Source organism: Saccopteryx leptura, chromosome 12 (genome assembly GCF_036850995.1).
Source record: "Saccopteryx leptura isolate mSacLep1 chromosome 12, mSacLep1_pri_phased_curated, whole genome shotgun sequence".
NCBI lineage: Eukaryota > Metazoa > Chordata > Mammalia > Chiroptera > Emballonuridae > Saccopteryx > Saccopteryx leptura.
In genome coordinates this window covers 21,750,180-21,770,222 of record NC_089514.1, presented here as the reverse complement: position 1 = coordinate 21,770,222, position 20,043 = coordinate 21,750,180, and the positions used below count along the sequence as shown (strand labels likewise).

Sequence of the window (20,043 nt, the reverse complement as noted above, 5' to 3'; positions counted from 1 at the left end):
GGTCATTGAGCTAAAGCCTGCCAGGCTTACATGCCTCTGCTGTGAGGAAACAGGGACACTGGAAGGTAGGCTTCCCCCTCGCTCCTCTAAGGGAGGGTTCAGTCTCTTCCAGCCTGCTCCAGCCACCTATGACCTAACCGTGCCCAGAAAGATGGGGTTTGCCACTGAAGACTGAAGGTGCAAAAATAAAAAAAAAAAGAAAAGAAAAAAGAATATGTATTTCCATTATTTAGAAGAAAAATCTGAGATTCTGAGCTATGGAAAAATTGAAAAAGAACCTCACAATTGAAGGTAGAATGTAAACTATTAAGTACATTTTTACCTAGTACATGTGTATATATGTCAATTTTATGCAAATATATTTATCAAGCCTGCCAATATATTCATTGGCGCTACCTTATGAATACTAAAATAGATGGCTCCCATATCAATACATTGGAGGGTATTGGTCCAGATAGTGGCTTCTGGTGAGACCCCTAAGGCAAAGGGCTTCTTGTTCAGCTCTTAAACTGTGGTCCAGACCAAGGAAACTGAATTCCAAGTTGGTGGGTATGTGTTAATGCATGTTCAAGTGAGAATGTCCAGAGCTTTGGTGAGAGGCTCAGTACTGGCCCCTTACCCAGGAGAAGGGAAGCATCACGGCTTCAGTGCTCCAGCCCAAAAGGCGGGGCTGAACCAGGACATCCTCAGTGTATTTTTAGTATACTCACTGCACCTGGATCGCTGATTTGAAAAAAAGCTCAGAGGATTTACCTTTAGTGTTACTTCAACCATCATATGATCTTTTAAATGAAAGTGACATGAACAGTTACTATAATAGGGCTGGAAGAAGTCTACACGTCATCTGTTACTCCTGGGTGATTGCTCTCCTGCCGTGTGCGTGTGTGTGTGTGTGTGTGTGCGTGCGTGTGTGTGTGCATGTGTGCGTGTGTGTGCGCGCACGCGCATGTTGTGCAGCAATGAACCTGTCAATAGACCCTTTGGTGGAGTGTGACAAACCAGAGCTAGAAAGTAAGTCCTAAGACTCTCACTGTTGGGAAGGCATGCTCCTGTTTCTGTAAGCTTAAGCATTTACAAATAAGTTTGTTTTTTCTCAACAAATCAATTGAAAGTTTAAATTCATAGTTCTAATGCTAACTGGGGGTTATGTCAAACGATTTGAGTACTTTCAAGACTATCAGAAACACACTGTAATTCTCAAAATGAGAATGATTTTTATTGCAATCCTGAAAAGCAGCAACAGAGGTTTAGATCCTGGCCTTTTACACACACACAGACGTACAGCGACAAAGAAGAGAGTTTGCTGCATTCGCTCTTCTTAAGCATCTCGTTACTATTGGAGAAATTTAGTACAGGGCTAGAGAGCATGACTCATGCTTAAATCTTAATAGATCTCTTTGACTGCTAAAATGAGGAGCTATAAAATCTCCTTTATTTGGTGAGCTTCACAGAGAAAATGATTGTCCTGTGAAGTCTTTGGTAGGCATTGTGTAGTGTGGAAGGATTCGAAGCAATGGAAGGAGCCAACACAATTTTCGAACGCTAAGCATTGTCAAACAGGAAGTTGTTTCTCAAGTAATTGTTTTCCCATGGTTGGTTTGGAGGAGAAGAGCATTTAATGCAAAATGTTGGTTTTGCACATCCTCCTGGCTGCTGATCTGGCTTTTTACATTCAATGTCGCCTGACACTTCCAGCGACTCTCATAACCCAGTTCTGCTGGCTCATCGCAAAGGAAGAGAGAGAAAACAAGGCCGGACACCATGCGGCCGAAAGGGGTGGGTTTCCTCTGGCTTGGCTTGATCAGAACATCACATGTCCTTCATATCCCACACTCATCACATCTGCATCCTCACAGCATAGCATGTGGAGGATTTCTGAGGACCAGTTTGATTGAGTAGAGTTGGCTTGACATTAAGTACTCAGAGACAGCACTTAAAAGTATCTCAGAAAAACAATACAACTCAAATCCTGTAGAGAGTCCCAGATGTTTTCGCGGGACAGTTAAAAGTTGCATAATGCTATTTTGAATTTATATATTGCTTTTAAAGCAGTTTAATTACACTGAGACGTATGTAGATTGTCCAACACATAACCCCTGTTGCACGTGGTCAAATCTATCTGTTAGCATGCTAGAAGTCACCAAAACAAATCATCAGGATGTGCTACTTCCCAGGTACACTTACTCTAACTCTAGAATTTGTTATGTTATTCATAGGGGATAGAACATGTTGAGAATTTGTCCATAATACTCATTATAATAAAAATATTCACCGTGCGAAGTGAATTATTCAGCCCATGCATTGTTTCTCGAGTCCCACGTGCCACAACATACCATTATTTTTTTTTCTTTTCTTTTCTGAAGCTGGAAACGGGGAGAGACAGTCAAACAGACTCCCGCATGCGCCCGACTGGGATCCATCCGGCACGCCCACCAGGGGCGACGCTCTGCCCACCAGGGGGCGATGCTCTGCCCACCAGGGGGCGATGCTCTGCCCCTGCGGGGCATCGCTCTGCCGCAACCAGAGCCACTCTAGCGCCTGGGGCAGAGGCCAAGGAGCCATCCCCAGCACCCGGGCCATCTTTGCTCCAATAGAGCCTTGGCTGTGGGAGGGGAAGAGAGAGACAGAGAATAAGGAGGGGGGGGCGGGGGAGAAGCAAATGGGTGCTTCTCCTATGTGCCCTGGCCGGGAATCGAACCCGGGTCCCCCGCACGTCAGGCCGACGCTCTACCACTGAGCCAACTGGCCAGGGCCAACATACCATTATTATGGGAGCCAAACTGCTCATCAGCGGCCTCCACCCGCGGAGCCTGGACAGCAGGCAGCCCAGGAGCTCCTGGTAGGCGTAAGTGCTCAGGCACGTCACGCCGTTCTGCACCTCGTACAAGACGGGGCAGCTACGTGATAATGGAGCGATGTGGTAATGGGTTATGGAAAGGACTCTTCAGGTGCGGGAAAGCCACGGGGGGAATTTCCTTATTTTTCATCTAGGATGTAATCTCTAAATCCCTGTCACACAGATTCCACAGTTGCAAAGGGATAGTTAGGTTCAGGCAAAAGGAAACGAGCACATGACTGTATTTATTCATTTATTACAAATGCTTACTTCGCACCCACTACATCCTAGGTTCTGTTCCATATGCTGAGGCTGTAGGAGTGACCACAATTTTTCCATGGAGCTTACATTCTAAGGACCACTTTTCCAAGACTTCGTAGGACTTTGACCACTTAATTCCTATGAAGATCTATGTGGAAGACGCTACAATCCCCATTTTAGACATGAAGAAACGGAGGCCCTGAGAATTTGCATAATACGGGGCAATAGAATATATACCCTTGTAGTGGCTTCTTAACCATTTTGTTATCCTGCCTGTGTATGCTTGGAACAGAGAGGTGTGTTTGGAGGAAACGGCGGACAAGGAATTGGGAGGGTAGGAAAGAATGAGCATCGCCTACCGAATGTCCCAGGCACTGGGCCAGGTGTGGCTCTCAGTCTATCCACTTGTGTTCTGTCACAGTTTTATTTGACAAGGTTTCACATCTACTAAGGGTCACAACCAGATAAGGGAAAGGAGCAGGAAAGATCCTAAGGGCTCATGATTTTTGTTTTATAGCACACTGTCTGAAAAGAGAAACAAAAGCAAACACTTAAAACTCATTTGTCAGATTTGCTTCAACAGCCTTTGGCTGATTTCTTTTTATTTTTTTAATTCAGTTGTTATGAATTAAAATCATAATTGCTTTAGCCTCTTAGACTTTGTATCAGATTTAGTGAGTGAAATGTATAGGTATTTCTGCTATTAAAAATAAGTCCTCATGATATATCCAACATGTGTTTTGGGCAGGGTTTTCTCAAATCCTTTTTCATTTTCAGAAGAAACATTGTGTGGCAATATGGTTTGAAGATTTTCACAGAAATTTTAAGTCTTTGAGAGTACAAAACATAAATTAAAACTATTTAAATTGGCTAATCATACGACAGGCAATATGCTTTTATATTCTGAGTTCTCCCCGTGTGTCACCAGCACATAGTAACTGACCCGGTCACGTCAATGGTGTCTCTCTGTGTCCGTGCCCCTTCCTTCCTCTGGGGAGAGTCCCTCTGGTTCTCCTGAGAACTCCTCCTCCCCTGCATTGCCCGACATATGCTGATGAGCAGGTCTGCTTCCCGTCTGATTCCAGTACCTTCCGGGTGCCCAATGCCCACCAGACCCCTCTAACTCCGTGACCATGGGATCCGAGAGCCCTCCAAGTACCAAAGCTGTTCAGATTTCTGCTTTAAATGGGAAAAGTTTCTCTGATGGTTCTCAAAGTAGTGTCCCACTTCTAATGTCTTGACTCAGACACTAGTAAAGATGCTCTTTTGATTTCTGTCTTTCTCCATGTCTTAAATGAGAGCACAGTAGTGCTGGAGCAATGAATAACTCCAAGGAAGAAGCATTATATAATATTTACTCAAAATTAAGGATCTCTCATCATTAGTAACTGAGGCTCTCTATTATTATTTGGAGCTACCTTTTGCATTAGAATAATTAGTCTACTGGGAGTTGCCCAGTCCTGTTACAAAGGCTTCTGGAGGGTCCACACTGCCAACTTTCTAAACATGCCTAGACCAAGTCAGTGTACTCTGAGACTTAAGTTGTAATACCTCACAACACTATGTGATACTTACTGGAAATGAAACATCACAAATATTATATTTCATCTTTATAACTTCACGAGGAAAGAATATTATTTTCATGAGTCAGTGAAGGCTTAGTGTGATGAAGTGACTTCTCTCAGGATATGGAAGGTAAGTGACCAAGATGGGACATTCATGACTTCTGAACCCAAGTTCAAGGTTCTTTCCACTGTACTGCAGTGTCTTTCATTTTAGAAAAGGAACAGACTGATTTTTCCTAAAGATATTAAAACCAGACCTCTTCACCCGTATGTCTCATTGAATGATACCTATAGCCATTTACATTTTTAAGCAAGCAGAAATCTCCAATTCAGACAGAATAGTATTCAATTATGCTATTAAGAAAAATTGTTTTAATTTTCACTTTTCAATCATCAGTAGACGCACATGGGAGGCAAGGCATCATATCTGAAAAACAGCATTGATTTGATTCCACCATAAATCTGGAATACGTCTTAATTTATGAAGTTACAGTTACTCTTCTAGGCCTCTGGATTATGGCACAATTTTCTATTCAAGGCTGGTTATTTACTGACAGATTTTTAAAGGACAGATCCTAAAAAAGTAGAAGGAATCTGAAAATGTTTCCGCTTGCTTTTTAGTGACCAACTTGTAATAAATTTGTACCACATAGCTATTGAATTACATGAGTGTTTATATCTCAGTGAATGAACAATTCATAGCATATGACTGTTAAAAAAAACGAAGCAGAAGAGACATAGGACGTGTCTCCAATTACACACTGTACACGATGTTGAGTGTGCTCTCTGAGCGCTCACATACACGTGCACACTGTGTGGGGTAAGGCAGACAAATGTTTCGCATGGGTGGTCCCAGACGACATAACATAAACCGCTTCTTCAAATAAATCTATTGGTTCCTCCTCTGAGACTGCACCAGGTGGACAAACTAATCGCTGTCTTGACAGTTTTCCTTTCCTGGTGCTGATCCCCACACAGTAAGGCAATTAAATATGCAAAAACGATTTGAGCATGGGAGAGACTGTCTTAAAAATATAAGAATTTTTTGCTAAAATGAGTTCAAAAACATAAAACTTGATTTTACAAGTGAGAAATAGCATGTTATGGATTAAAATTCTGCCAAATATATTTAAAGACGTACAAACACACTCACGTACAATAAATGTATGCTCTAGGTTTAGTAGCAAGTCTGTCCTTGACTTCGACGGCCTTATATGCTACTGAGCCACCTGTCAGATTGCTGGAGCATCTCGGTATCACATTTCCATTCTTTCCTGCTGTCTTCAGATTCCAGAAATTATACATAGGACAGTTCCACTCCATGGATCAGGTCTGCAGTAAAACCATCCTAATAGAATCTTCTGCCAGTAGCAAGCAGATCTTTGTATAAAGTTCACCACAATATATTCTACTCAACTTCCTGGTGTTAGTATTTGTGTAGACCACCTTAAAGATTAAGGTTCCAACGTGTGTTCCGAAACATGTAACATGCATTCCCGGCTCCTCTATCAAAGTAGTTGCAATGATGAGATAAATATTTTTATTTTTATTTTTTGTATTTTTCCAAAGTTGGAAACGGGGAGGCAGTCAGACAGACTCCCGCATGCGCCCTACCGGGATCCACCCAGCATGCCCACCAGGGGGCGATGCTCTGCCCATCTTGGGGCGTCTCTCTGTCGCAATCAGAGCCATTCTAGTGCCTGAGGCAGAGGCCACAGAGCCATCCACAGTGACTGGGCAAACTTTGCTCCAATGGAGCCTTGGCTGCGGAAGGGGAAGAGAGAGACAGAGAGGAAGGAGAGGGGGAGGGGTGGAGAAGCAGATGGGCGCTTCTCCTGTGTGCCGTAGCTGGGAATCGAACCTGGGACTCCTGCATGCCAGGCTGATGCTTTACCACTGAGCCAACTACCAGGGCGAGATAAATATTTAATGTTCATAAGGAACTATAAAGTTTAAAAGAGGTTCACGTGCATGTTCATGTTAATAGTATTAATACTGCCTGACCAGGCGGTGGCATAGTGGATAGAGCATCGAACTGGGATGCATAGGACCCAGGTTTGAAACCCTGAAGTCGCCAGCTTGAGCGTGGGCTCATCTGGTTTGAACCCAAGGTTGCTGGCTTGAGCAAAGGGTCACTTGGTCTGCTGTAGCCCCTGGTCAAAGCACATATGAGAAAGCAATAAATGAGAAACTAAGGTGCTGCAACAAAGAATTGATGCTTCTCATCTCTCTCCCTTCCTGTCTGTCCCTATCTGTCCCTCTCTTTGTTTCTCTCTGTCTCTGTCACACACACTAAAAATAGTATTAATACCTATTAATCCATGACATTGACTATATCACCTTAGTTGTATGATCTCCTTGTTGTATGTTTTATTATCCCTACTTAATAGAAAAGCATCATTTCATTATTGTGTATAGATCATAGTTAGAAAAACTGCTCTATAAAACCACATATATATGGTCAAGTTTTTTTTTTTTTACAGCGACAGAGTCAGAGAGAGGGTTAGACAGGGACAGACAGGAACGGAGAGATGAGAAGCATCAATCATTAGTTTTTTGTTGCGCGTTGTGACACCTTAGTTGTTCATTTATTGCTTTCTCATATGTGCCATGACCGTGGGCCTTCAGCAGACCGAGTAACCCCTTGCTTGAGCCAGCGACCTTGGGTCCAAGCTGGTGAGCTTTGTTCAAACCAGATGAGCCCGCGCTCAAGCTGGTGACCTTGGGGTCTCAAACCTAGGTCCTCTGCATCCCAGTCCAATGCTCTATCCACTGCGCCACCGCCTGGTCAGGCTGGTCAAATAATTTTTGATAAAGGGGCCAACAACACACAATGGAGAAAAGAAAACTTCTTCAACAAATGGTGCTGGGAAAACTGGAAAGCCACATGTGAAAGAATGAAACTCGACTACAGTTTGTCCCCTTGTATGAAAATTAATTCAAAATGGATCAAAGACCTAAATATAAGACCTGAAACAATAAAGTACGTAGAAGAAGACATAGGTTCTAAACTCATGGACCTTGGTTATAAAGAGCACTTTATGAATTTGACTCCAAAGGCAAGGGAAGTGAAGGCAAAAATAAATGAATGGGACTACATCAGACTAAGAAGTTTTTGCATAGCAAGAGAAACTGACAACAAAACAGACAGACAGCCAACTGAATGAGAAATGATATTTTCAAACAACAGCTCAGATAAGGGCCTAATATCCAAAATATACAAAGAACTCATAAAACTCAACAACAAACAAACAATCCAATAAAAAAATGGGAAGAGGACATGAACAGACACTTCTCCCAGGAAGAAATACAAACGGCCAACAGACATATGAAAAGATGCTCATCTTCATTAGCTATTAGAGAAATGCAAATCAAAACTACAATGAGATACTACCTCACACCTGTTAGATTAGCTATTATCAACAAGACAGGTAATAACAAGTGTTGGAGAGGCTGTGGAGAAAAAGGAACCCTCATCCATTGTTGATGGGAATGTAAAGTAGTACAACCATTATGGAAGAAAGTATGGTGGTACCTCAAAATATTAAAAATAGAACTATCATATAACCCAGCAATTCCTCTACTGGGTATATACCCCCCAAACTCAAAAATACTGGTATGTAAAGACACATGCAGCCCTATGTTCATTGCAGCATTGTTCACAGTGGCCAGGACATGGAAACAACCAAAAAGCCCGTCAATAGACGACTGGATAAAGAAGATGTGGCACATATACACTATGGAATACTACTCAGCCATAAGAAATGATGACATCGGATCATTTATAACAACATGGATGGACCTTGATAACATTATACTGAGTGAAATAAGTAAATCAGAAAAAAGCTAAGAACTATATGATTCCATTCATAGGTGGGATATAAAAATGAGACTCATGGACATGGACAAGAATGTGGTTGTTACCATGGGGGAGGGAGGGAGGAGAGGGAAGGGGTGTGGGAGGGGAGGGGCACAAAGAAAACCAGATAGAAGGTAACGAATGACAATTTGACTTTGGGTGATGGGTATGCAACATAATCAAATGTCAAAATAACCTGGAGATGTTTTTTCTGAACCTATGTACCCTGATTGATCTATGTTACCCCATTAAAATTAATAATAATAATAATAAAAGAAAAACTGCTCTGGATCTATTCTTTTCTCCCCTGGGTAAACAGTAATGCAAACCCACCCAGAAAGTAAAAAATACAGCTGGTCCTTAAATAACATCATCTCATTATACCATTGTTTCATTGTAACACTGATGGGGAAGAACAACAACAAAGACGACTCCGGGTCAGGGCCACTGTCTGTATGGAGTTTTTGCACGTTCTTCTCTATCTGTAGGTTTCTCTGGGCACCCGGTTTCCTCCCACTTCCCGAAACTGTGCAGGTGAATTAGCGTGTCCACATTGTCCCAGTCGGACTGAGTGTGTGTAAATTGGGGTGTGAGCGGTCCTGTGATGGAAGGGTGTCCTGCCCAGGGTGGGTTCCTGCCTGGCACCCTGACTGCTTGGAGAGGTTCTGTACCCCAAAACCCTGAACTGGAATTGGCAGGTTGGAAAAGAATGCTTTTATTATTTTAATTACTCTTTCTTAAATGTGTGTACAGCTCATATATATGTCAATGGTTTAGATTGGTAGTGTTTGGGGTCTTTATTTCGAAGTTTGATGATATTTTTAAGATTCAGAAATATGTCATAGAAACTTAACTCTTGTTTGTGTCCATTACCCTATGGTAAATTGGTGCTGTCTGTCATTGTTGCAGTTTCCAAGCACCTATCAATGACACTAAGTGAGGACTTACTGTAGATATATTAGATATAAAACAGCTTGAAATGAACAAATGTCCAGAATTGTATTGTAATTTAGTTGATCTTCCTTTGTTTTATAAAATTCTTTCAGCATAACTCAGGTGTGGTTTGATAAATGTTCAACCTTATAATTCTATTTTACAGAAATGACGTGAATTCTGAGAACAAGTGATATCCTCATTGTTGCCCATAAGATGAACAATAAAATACATATCAAATGTAATAGTGTATTTACCAACCCTCTTGGCTATACAATATCCAATGTGAAAGATAAAAGTTATTAATTACTTGACTAAAACAAAGGCAGGAAGCTCATGTCTTTTCATAGTTATATAGAGATGCCAGCCAGCCACCAGAATTCACGACTGCCTGGCTATTATATAGACCTGTGGTTGGGAAGCCGCTTCTGAGCTAGGCAGGATAGTTTCCTTTATATTTACCTTAGATGGGGGCAGGGGGGTTAATGTCACTAATGGAACAGGAACAGAAACATAGTCAAGGATGTGTTTTCTTTTTTCTTTTTTCTTTTTTTTTGCATTTTTCTGAAGCTGGAAACGGGGAGAGACACTCAGACAGACTCCCGCATGCGCCTGACCGGGATCCACCTGGCACGCCCACCAGGGGCGACGCTCTGCCCACCAGGGGGCGATGCTCTGCCCCTCCGGGGTGTCACTCCGCCGCGACCAGAGCCACTCCAGCGCCTGGGGCAGAGGCCAAGGAGCCATCCCCAGCGCCCGGGCCATCTTTGCTCCAATGGAGCCTTGGCTGCGGGAGGGGAAGAGAGAGACAGAGAGGAAGGGGGGGGGTGGAGAAGCAAATGGGCGCCTCTCCTATGTGCCCTGGCCGGGAATCGAACCCGGGTCCCCCGCACACCAGGCTGACGCTCTACCACTGAGCCAACTGACCAGGGCCAAGGATGTGTTTTCTTTAAGCTTTCTTCCCTTCCTGCCAATTTGCACATAAATGAGGAGTCATAAAATAGAAGAACATGAGTCTTGAATCTTCCCATGAAGAAAAGCAACCTGCCAGAAACACTCAGGTCAGAATGTTGTCCAACTGAGAAATGGGCTTCTGCCACAGCCATTGAAATTTTGGACTTCATTATAGCACTAATGTTATCTCTCTGATACAGAATTGAACATACATTCCAATAAAGTGTTAATATTATGTAACAAATACAAATCTAATATTTTAATTTGTGAAAGAAATTAAGAGAGTGAATTATTTTTAAGAATTATAAATACTGAATAAACTAAATGTGTATTTTCTTTTCTCAGAGATCATATAAAGTTAATTGTAACTAGCTAATATAATTTATAGATGAACTTCCTTTTATAAAATTTTTTAAAGACTTTATTCATCTTAGAAGAGAGAAAGGGGGGGAGGGGAGAGAGAGAGAGAAGGGGTAGCAGGAAGCATCAACTCCCGTATGTAACTTGACCAGGCAAGCCCAGGGATTTGAACCAGCCACCTCAGCATTCCAAGTTGATGCTTTATTCACTGCACCATCACAGGTCAGGCTATAGATAAATTTCCTAATTAGCTATACAGATGTTATCTCACTCTTTAAAGATATGATAACAAGAATACTTTTCTGGTAGCTGATACAATCTATCAATGGAGTGCTCTAATTAAACACAATTAAACACACAGGCATTTTACTTTGCTCTGAAATGCACAACACAGCCCTTTGACCAGCACAATATTATCAGCCAGAGAAATGATCTTAAAGCAAACTGGAATTTGGAGAAATCTCTTTGTCGCGTTTAAGAAGAGGTATCTCCATGTTTCTGTCTGTGTCACATGCGTTTATGTGCCCGTTCTCAGTCTTGGTGGCCAAGGGCCAGGGTTCAGAGGCGAACTCCAGTGAACCATTTCCAGGCTATGAGACGGGAAATTGACTCCACCTCCCTTAGTCTCAGCTTCCCCATTGGTAATATGAGAACAATATCTAGGCTCTAGGATTTTTATAAAAGTAAAAATGATACATATGAAGGTACCTTTTAATCTGTAAATAAAAATTCACACGTTATTTATTGTCATTAGTTTTTGCACTTGGTGACAAAACAATGCCAACTCATAGGAAAGCTTGACTTAAACGAAGCAGAAATTCGCTCTTGCAGTAGTCCCCGCATGTGTGTGTATTTTAAAATATTTCTGATTCTCTGCTTTTTATTTGCTCCATTTCAGTGGGTTAAAGGAAAGACAAATTAGTCATCTGAGACTGCCCATACAATCCACTCTTGTAGGTCAAGTTGGAGACATGTTAATGGAGAAAAGACATCATTTATTTACAAACACTTCAGTTAACTGAAGTGACTCTATGTCTATTCAACGGAACTCAGAGCTTCTAGAGGTCACTGTGTAGAAGAAAAAGACTAAAGTAATCATCAAAATTAATCATACTGACGCCTGTTTGTCTGATATCTTTTATAATATTGTGGGAAGCAAACAGCAATGAAATTTGGCAAACAATTTGGAGTGTGTGTGTGTGTGTGTGTGTGTGTGTGTGTGTTTTCTAAAATATGGCCTTTAAGACTTGTGATTAAGCTCTGGCTCATACCCCATTTTCTGGAGTTCTGGACAAACCAAGTTTTCTAATACAAGAGATGTTGAACACCAGTTTGCAAAAGAAAAAGGGTGTGGCAATAAATTTAATACTTACATGGAGAAAATTCCCAAAAAATTTGTTAGTTAGAAAATAGCTATACTAGATAATAAAATATGAGATTCAATACCAAAGATATATTGTATATGCCCTAAGGAAATTTGTAATGTGATTTACTAATTGAAATTCATTTACATAAGTCTTATTCTATTAAGAACACTTCAGTTAGAACACTAGTAGGTGTCTTTGGTAATATAGTCAAGACCAGTGGTCCCCAACCTTTATTGGGCCATGGACCGGTTTAATGTTAGAAAATATTTTCACGGACCGGCCTTTAGGGTGGGACGGATAAATGTATCACATGACCGAGACAAGCGTCAAGAGTGAGTCTTAGACAGATGTAACAGAGGGAATCTGGTCATTTTTAAAAAATAAAACATTGTTCAGACTTAAATGTAAATAAATGAAAATAATGTAAGTTATTTATTCTTTCTCTATGGACCGATACTGGTCTGCAGCCCGGGGGTTGGGGACCACTGGTCAAGACTCTAGCCATAGATAGCACACAGAAATGTATTTTCAAAAAAGATGAAAAGTATAGCCTACTGGGAATAGGAACAAATCACATTAGACCTATGGTTGACAGTGGAAATTATAAATGTAGTTGTGGTACAGCGACTTTTCAGTTGAACAGATATTCACGCCATAGCGATGATTTAAAACTATTTTATGTCACATAAAACAAGTCTCAAACATTCCGTTAATTATGACAATTAGAAGACATCCACCTGTGTAGGAACTTTAGAATAAAAGGTTAAAGTTCAATACTCCAGGGAAACAACCTTTTAGAGGAAACATTTTGGATAATAAATGTTAGGAGTCTCATAATGACATTTGTATAGCCCATTGCACTTAGAGGATTCTTTGTATTTAAAAGGTCTGTCATAATTTTTACTTTCAAATGATAATTTTTTTTTTCTACAGAGAGAGAGTCAGAGAGAGGGATAGACAGGGACAGACAGACAGGAACAGAGAGATGAGAAGCGTCAATCATTAGTTTCTCATTGTGCATTGCGACACCTTAGTTGTTCATTGATTGCTTTCTCATATGTGCCTTGACCGTGGGCCTTCAGCAGACTGAGTAGCCCCTTGCTGGAGCCAGCGACCTTGAGTCCAAGCTGGTGAGTTTTGCTCAAACCAGATGAGCCTGCGCTCAAGCTGGCGACCTCGAGGTCTCGAACCTGGGTCCTTCCGCATCCCAGTCCGATGCTCTATCCACTGTGCTACCGCCTGGTCAGGCTGATAATTTTTAATTAAGCCAAATCCTCCTAATGTTAGATAATTCAGCATTCATTGAAAACTCTGTCATTTTTAAATGACTTTATTGCCTTCTTTTATGAAAATGCAGGGCTTACTGCCACAGTGGGATGACAGAAGACTTGGGTAGCAAGCAACCGAAGGCTGCTGATGAACCGTCCTGGGTAATTTAGAATTCATTAAGTCCTTACTTACCTTGTCTCCCTTTGAACATACAGTGTTTTAAATCCTTATCGTTAGATCCTAGTTTCCAACCTTTTAATCACTTTTATGGCTCTGCTGTAAACCTGTTTCTAAATGTGTCTTGTAGATTGGGCAGGCCAGAACTGTACAGGCATTTCTAACAGTCCTCCTGAGTGAAGGTGTTTTCCTCTGATCTGTTAACAGTTATGCAGGTGTCCGAACACTTTATCGTTTTCTAAAGTTCCCACTGAAAACAGCATTCAAACAGCAACCCCGTGCCAATATGCGAGACTTCAGTAAAATTTAGCCTTTGGACATAATGATAAAATATCATTTCCTTCCCAATTCTCTTAAGTGACAGCTTGATTTACATTGTAACATATTTGAACACACTCAGAGATTATTTACTGGCCTTTTTGTGTGATGATAAACTGACTTTTCTAAAACGATTTTTATATAGTTTGATTGAACCATTTATTAGCGGTAAAAACAGACTTTGGGATTCACTAGTGGAAACAAATTAGCATGGTTGTCATTTCTAATTCAGCTTGAATCACTGACTTCTATTGATGATGTTCTTGGAAGCAAATGGTGCATCTGGCTGCTCTATAAAAATAGGCAGGTCAGTTCTTTGGGGCATGGTTTCCAGAGCTTAAAAGTGTTCAGTATCTAAATTACACGACACATTCACTATATACACAGAAACTCATCCTTGACTCTAAAGCCTGACGTTTTAACTTTTGTAGGAAATGCAATTGCCTTGAGGGAAAGGGAGAACCGAAATGAGTAGCAGTCAGTTGATTTCTAGACTTATTTTTAGAATTATTTCCAAAATGAGCCTCCATACCTTCTTACTGTAAAAGATGATGCATTTCCAAGAATAAAAGATATTTCTAAAAGGAGATCTCTCCAAATCTTGCAATGCTGTGTACTTAGAACGTATTCTTTTAAACTATTTGAGAAACCAGCCCAAGTGTAAATATATATTCTAATTAAAGGTACGTACAGTATTTGAATTTAAAAGATGTACCTGTGAAGCCTGACCAGGCGGTGGCGCAGTAGATATAGAGTGTCGGATTATGATGTGGAGGACCCAAGTTCAAAACCCCCAGGTCGCTGGCTTGAGTGCAGGCTCATCTGGCTTGAGCATGAGCTCACCTTCTTGAGCACAGGGTTGCTGGCTTGAGGCCTAAGGTTGCTGGCTTGAGCAAGCGGTCACTTGCTCTGCTGCAGCCCCCCAGTCAAGGCACATATGAAAAAGCAATCAATGAACAACTAAGGTGCCGCGACAAAAAACTGATGATGCTTCTCATCTCTCTCCTTCCTGTCTGTCTGTTCTTCTCTCTGACTCTTTCTGTGTTTCTGTAAAAAAAAAAAAAAAAAAAGAGAGAGAGAGAGAGAGATGTACCTTTGTTTACTACATGTGAATAAGCCAAGAGAATATCAAAACTATTGGATTGGTTGAGCAGTGATTAGAAACACTACAGTAAACAATAAAGTAAGCTTGATGTGTTTTTCAAGCAATTTAATATAGCTGTATTTATGTGGGATTCTTTGTATTTAATGAATTAGAACAACTTGAGCATTGCAAAGGATACTTTACATCTCAAGATATGCTCTGAAAGAGAACACCAGTGGTTAGTGTGCCCTCTTAGTGATGTTTGGTGAGATTTGTGAAGGCTGTTGGAATTCCCAAAGACCAGTTTAGAATTCCATTCATGTTCATTCACAAGGAATAGTTTTCTCTCCCCCAAATTTGTATTTCTAATCCCATCTGTGTAACAGCTCTTGACGCAGGTCTGTGTCAAGCATGTCCACTAGGTCCTGTTCTTACTAGAACATTTTGTGACAGTTGCTTAGAAACTATATGGAAAAAATGTAAAAACAAAAAGAATTTGTTCATACCATCACTCATTGACTAAGGATGTTGTTTATTGCTGGTAAAGCCAGAACTTTATGTGAATATCAGTCTTCATTTTTCTGGGATAATTGCCCGGTAGTGCTACTGCTGTGTCATATGGCAGTTCGTGTGTGTGTGCGTGTGTGTGTGTGAGTGTGTGTGTGAGTGTGTGTGTGAGCGTGCGCGTGTTTAAAGAAACTGTAAAATTGCTTTCCAGAAGTTTTGCACCATTTTATAATCCTACTAGAAATATGTGAGTGATCCAGTTTCTCTGCATTCTCACCGGTATTTGATGTCACTATTTTTATTTTATTCATTCTGATGGGTGCATAATGGCTTCTCATTGTGGTTTTAGTTTGCATTTCCCTGATGGTTAAAGGTGCTGACCACTTTTTACTGTGCTTTCTTGCCATCTGTGTATCCACATTGTTCACATCTTTTTTTTTTTTTTTTTTTTTTGTATTTTTCTGAAGCTGGAAACAGGGAGAGACAGTCAGACAGACTCCCGCATGCGCCCGACCGGGATCCACCCGGCACGCCCACCAGGGGCGACACTCTGCCCCTCTGGGGGGGGGGGGTCGCTCTGCCGTGACCAGAGCCACTCTAGCGCCTGGGGCAGAGGCCGAGGAGCCATCCCCAGTGCCCGGGCCGGGCCATCTTTGCTCCAATGGAGCCTTGGCTGTGGGAGGGGAAGAGAGAGACAGAGAGGAAGGGGGGGGGGGGCGTGGAGAAGCTAATGGGCGCTTCTCCTGTGTGCCCTGGCCGGGAATAGAACCCTGGTCCCCCGCACGCCAGGCCGACGCTCTACCGCTGAGCCAACCGGCCAGGGCATTCACATCTTTTGCCAGTTTTCTAATTAGATTATCATTTTACTGTTATATTTTGAGAGTTCTTTACATATGCCAGGAACTAATCCTTTTGTTGAATATGTGGTTTGTGAATATATATTATCTTTCAGTCTGTACGTTGTCTTTTCATCCTCTTAATAGGATCTTATGTAGCGCAAAAGTTTTTAATGTTGATGAAGTTCAATTTATTTATTTTTTTCTTTTCTGAATTGTGTTTTGGGTCTTACATTTAAAAACTCTTTCTGTAGTCCAAGACCCCAAAGATATCTCTGCCATTTCTGTCCTGCCTTCTATTAATTGTCTTTTTTTTTTCATTCAGGTTTGAAGTCTTCCTGGTTCTTGATATAAAGAATGACTTTCTATTAAGACTTGTAAACTTTGGAGGTATTACTAGTTTCTGGATCTTATTTGAATTTTCTGTTTTCGCTGGTTTTCTGTGATGCCCTGCAGTAGGCAGAGGAACTGATGGCATCTCGTTGTGGTCAAATCAGGGCAGAAGTCTAGGCTTCCCACTTGACTTTCATTGACACTCAAGGCTGAAGACTCCATGTGATTCCTGGGTCAGAATGGGACTCCTGACTCCTCCCTAGGTCTTCACTCCTGACTCCTGGCTCAGACGCACACGGGTTACTGCTTTCGATGCGGCCTTCAGTGATACTACAGAGGGCAGAGAGCGCCTCTTTCCGGGCAGGTGGGCAAAGTCTTGTCTCTGCATTTGGCCTTCTCGGACACCATCCCAGTGGTGGGAGTTTGGGCTCCTTCTTACATCCTGGCCTGAATGGGAGGCTAGGTAACACACTCAGTCGTTGTTGGTGTGGCTGTGCATTGGGCCATAGGTTTTCTGTGGTATTGGGCTGAAGTAGAGTAAGTAGTTCTTGTTGAAAAGGTATTTTAGTTTGCTTGTCTGTTTGTGTTTGTAGGTTGCTAGCTTCTTTAAATTTAAGTCTGGCATATAGGAGGCTGAAGAGAAATCCAGGGAACTTGGCCGTTTCCAATAGCCCTTGCTAACCTGCCTTCTTTTCTTTTGTGGAACTTTTATGTTTATCTTATGTGGAAAATCCAGGGTTTTTAATTTTAATTAGTCTGAGGAGAGAACAAGTACATTTCCTTTATCTTCTTAGAAGCAGAACTTAGAGCTTGCATATTTAACTGCTTGGATATCTCTCTATCACCCCCAAGAGTTAATTGTTGCTTAATATGAAATGCAGTCCAAGTCTTCTGCATATCTCAAACTGAGTGAGTGATTTATTCTGGGCCTAAGTGATTCTCTCTATGGAGCAAATTGCAATAAAGTAGAATGCAGTGCTGCTACCCATTTCATTGTGGGTCATGAAAAGTAGAAATGTTGTTTTCTCTTACATATTGCCAAGATATCTGAGAATTCTGCTCCAAATATGAATGGTATGTTACTGAGAATGTAGGAAAAACTGAAAACGTTTTAATTCACTAAAAAAAAAACAAAACCCTGGCCCTGGCTGGTTTGCTCAGTGGTAGAGAGTTGACCTGGCGTGCAGGAGTCCCGGTTCGATTCCTGGCCAGGGCAAACAGGAGAAGCGCCCATCTGCTTCTCCACCCCTCCCCCGCTCCTTCCTCTCTGTCTCTCTCTTCCCCTCCTGCAGCCAAGGCTCCATTGGAGCAAAGATGGCCGGGGCGCTGGGGATGGCTCCTTAGCCTCTGCCTCAGGCGCTAGAGTGGCTCTGGTCGCTGCAGAGTGACTACCCGGAGGGGCAGAGCATCGCCCCCTGGTGGGCAGAGCGTCGCCCCCTGGTGGGCGTGCCGGGTGGATCCCAGTCGGGCGCATGCGGGAGTCTGTCTGTCTCTCCCCGTTTCCAGCTTCAGAAAAATACAAAACAAACAAACAAACAAACAAACAAAAGAAAAAACCTCCTGTGCTTCATATTGATGTGATGATGAGACGGTTCAGGCAGCAAATAAGTTAAAGCATGAAAAAGTGAGTCCCCGTGAATTTTCCAGCCTGCTTATATAGACACTGGAACTGTTTGTTTTGAAGTTCCCTATTCAATACTTTAAACACTAAAGTATATCCCAGAGTTCACCATTAACTAAATAGCTGCTTCAAGCATTTTTCAGCAACATGGATAATAAACACATAAAACAAAACAGGGAAAAATATTTTTGTTCATTCTTGTGGTTGACATTCAGGAAACATCAAATGACTTAATTAGTGGTTGATTGTAAGGAATCAGACCCCTACTATATGGATGGCTCACATTGCAACTAGTTAATACTTTTCCCATCCATTTTAGGAACAGAAACTACTGTCTACCGCCATCCAAGGAGCAGCCATCTTTGAAAGGCAGAGCAGTGTCTACTGTCTCTGCTACTAGAATAGTCCAGTGTCAGTCCACCATACTTTTTACAGTTTCATTGTTACTGTGGTCCATTGGGTTAAACTGGGAGTATATAGTAATTTACAACAACTTTTTGTGAAATAATAAAATCTGATTTCCAAAAAATTTACTTACAAACACACATACTTTTTTTTTAAGGGTTCCGTATATAAGCAGAAATTATTTTGCTTATTTTTTCCTTCAATCCGCCCTTCCCAGAATTCAGATGTTTTCAGTAGCCCACAAGCTTCTTTTGTCCCTTCTCTGAAATTTAGGACCGAATCTAAGCTTGAAATCAAACTTCAGAAGCCTACTTATTGGCAATTACACAGGATGACTTTTTATCTATTCCCATTCATTCTGCTTCTGGTCACATTCTTAAAAGATAAGGGCTAGTGAATATGCCACTTAATTAGTGATGCTACAAGAAATTCTATATCATAAATATAAACTAAAAATAGTTGTTTTTAAATTCTGAAATAAACAGTCACACAGAACTTCTATCCCCTCTTTTTTTTAATTTTTATTTATTCATTTTTTAGAGAGGAGAGGGAGAGACAGAGAGAGAGAGAGAGAGAGAGAGGAGAGAGGGGGGGAGAGATAGAGAGAGAAGGGGGAGGAGCTGGAAGCATCAACTCCCATATGTGCCCTGACCAGGCAAGCCCAGGGTTTCGAACCAGCGACCTCAGCATTTCCAGGTTGATGCTTTATCCACTGCGCCACCACAGGTCAGGCTATCCCCTCTTAAAGGCCTCAGAGATCTTTCTGGTTTGGCTTTCACTCAGGGTACATCAGCCCGCCTCAGCCACCTGGGGGCTTTCTCCTCCCTCCGTTGGAGGATTCAAGTGATAAACTGACTCGTGGGAGGTAACAATGGAGTAACTGCCCCGAGGCCAAACAGTCAGCAAAGAATACCGTGCAATCTGCTCAACGTCTCAAATCAAGAAATTTTTAAAAAAAAATACGGTCAACATAATGGATATTATTATTTTTTGTATTTTCAACATCCTCACAAAGGTCATTATCATCTGTACTATCATAATCAAAGATAAAGGTTTAATTTTTGAGTGTTCAATATGGCTAAACATATAATTTACATAATTGTAATAAATGTCTGTGCTTGTGAATAAGTAGAATATGGGTAAATGTATATATATATATATATGAGTCTTTATGTATTATTTATACACACACACACATATATATGCATATATTAAATCTGTAGACACACATATGTATAACCTAATACCTATCAAGAGGAGTACAATTTTATTTGACCTCATAACAAATTTGTTGATTGAATTTTATCCCTTATTTTCCCAATGAAAATCATGCAGATTTTTTTTTTTAGATTTTATTT

At 41.3% G+C, this 20,043-nt stretch overlaps 1 non-coding gene across 1 annotated transcript; it reads right to left on the bottom strand.

Annotated features, from left to right (window-relative positions):
- Nucleotides 1–2,677: 2,677 nt before the first annotated feature.
- Nucleotides 2,678–2,753, bottom strand: TRNAV-GAC (transfer RNA valine (anticodon GAC)). Its single transcript has one exon. It is a non-coding gene; the product is annotated as a tRNA-Val (tRNA).
- Between the last annotated feature and the right edge of the window lie 17,290 nt (nt 2,754–20,043).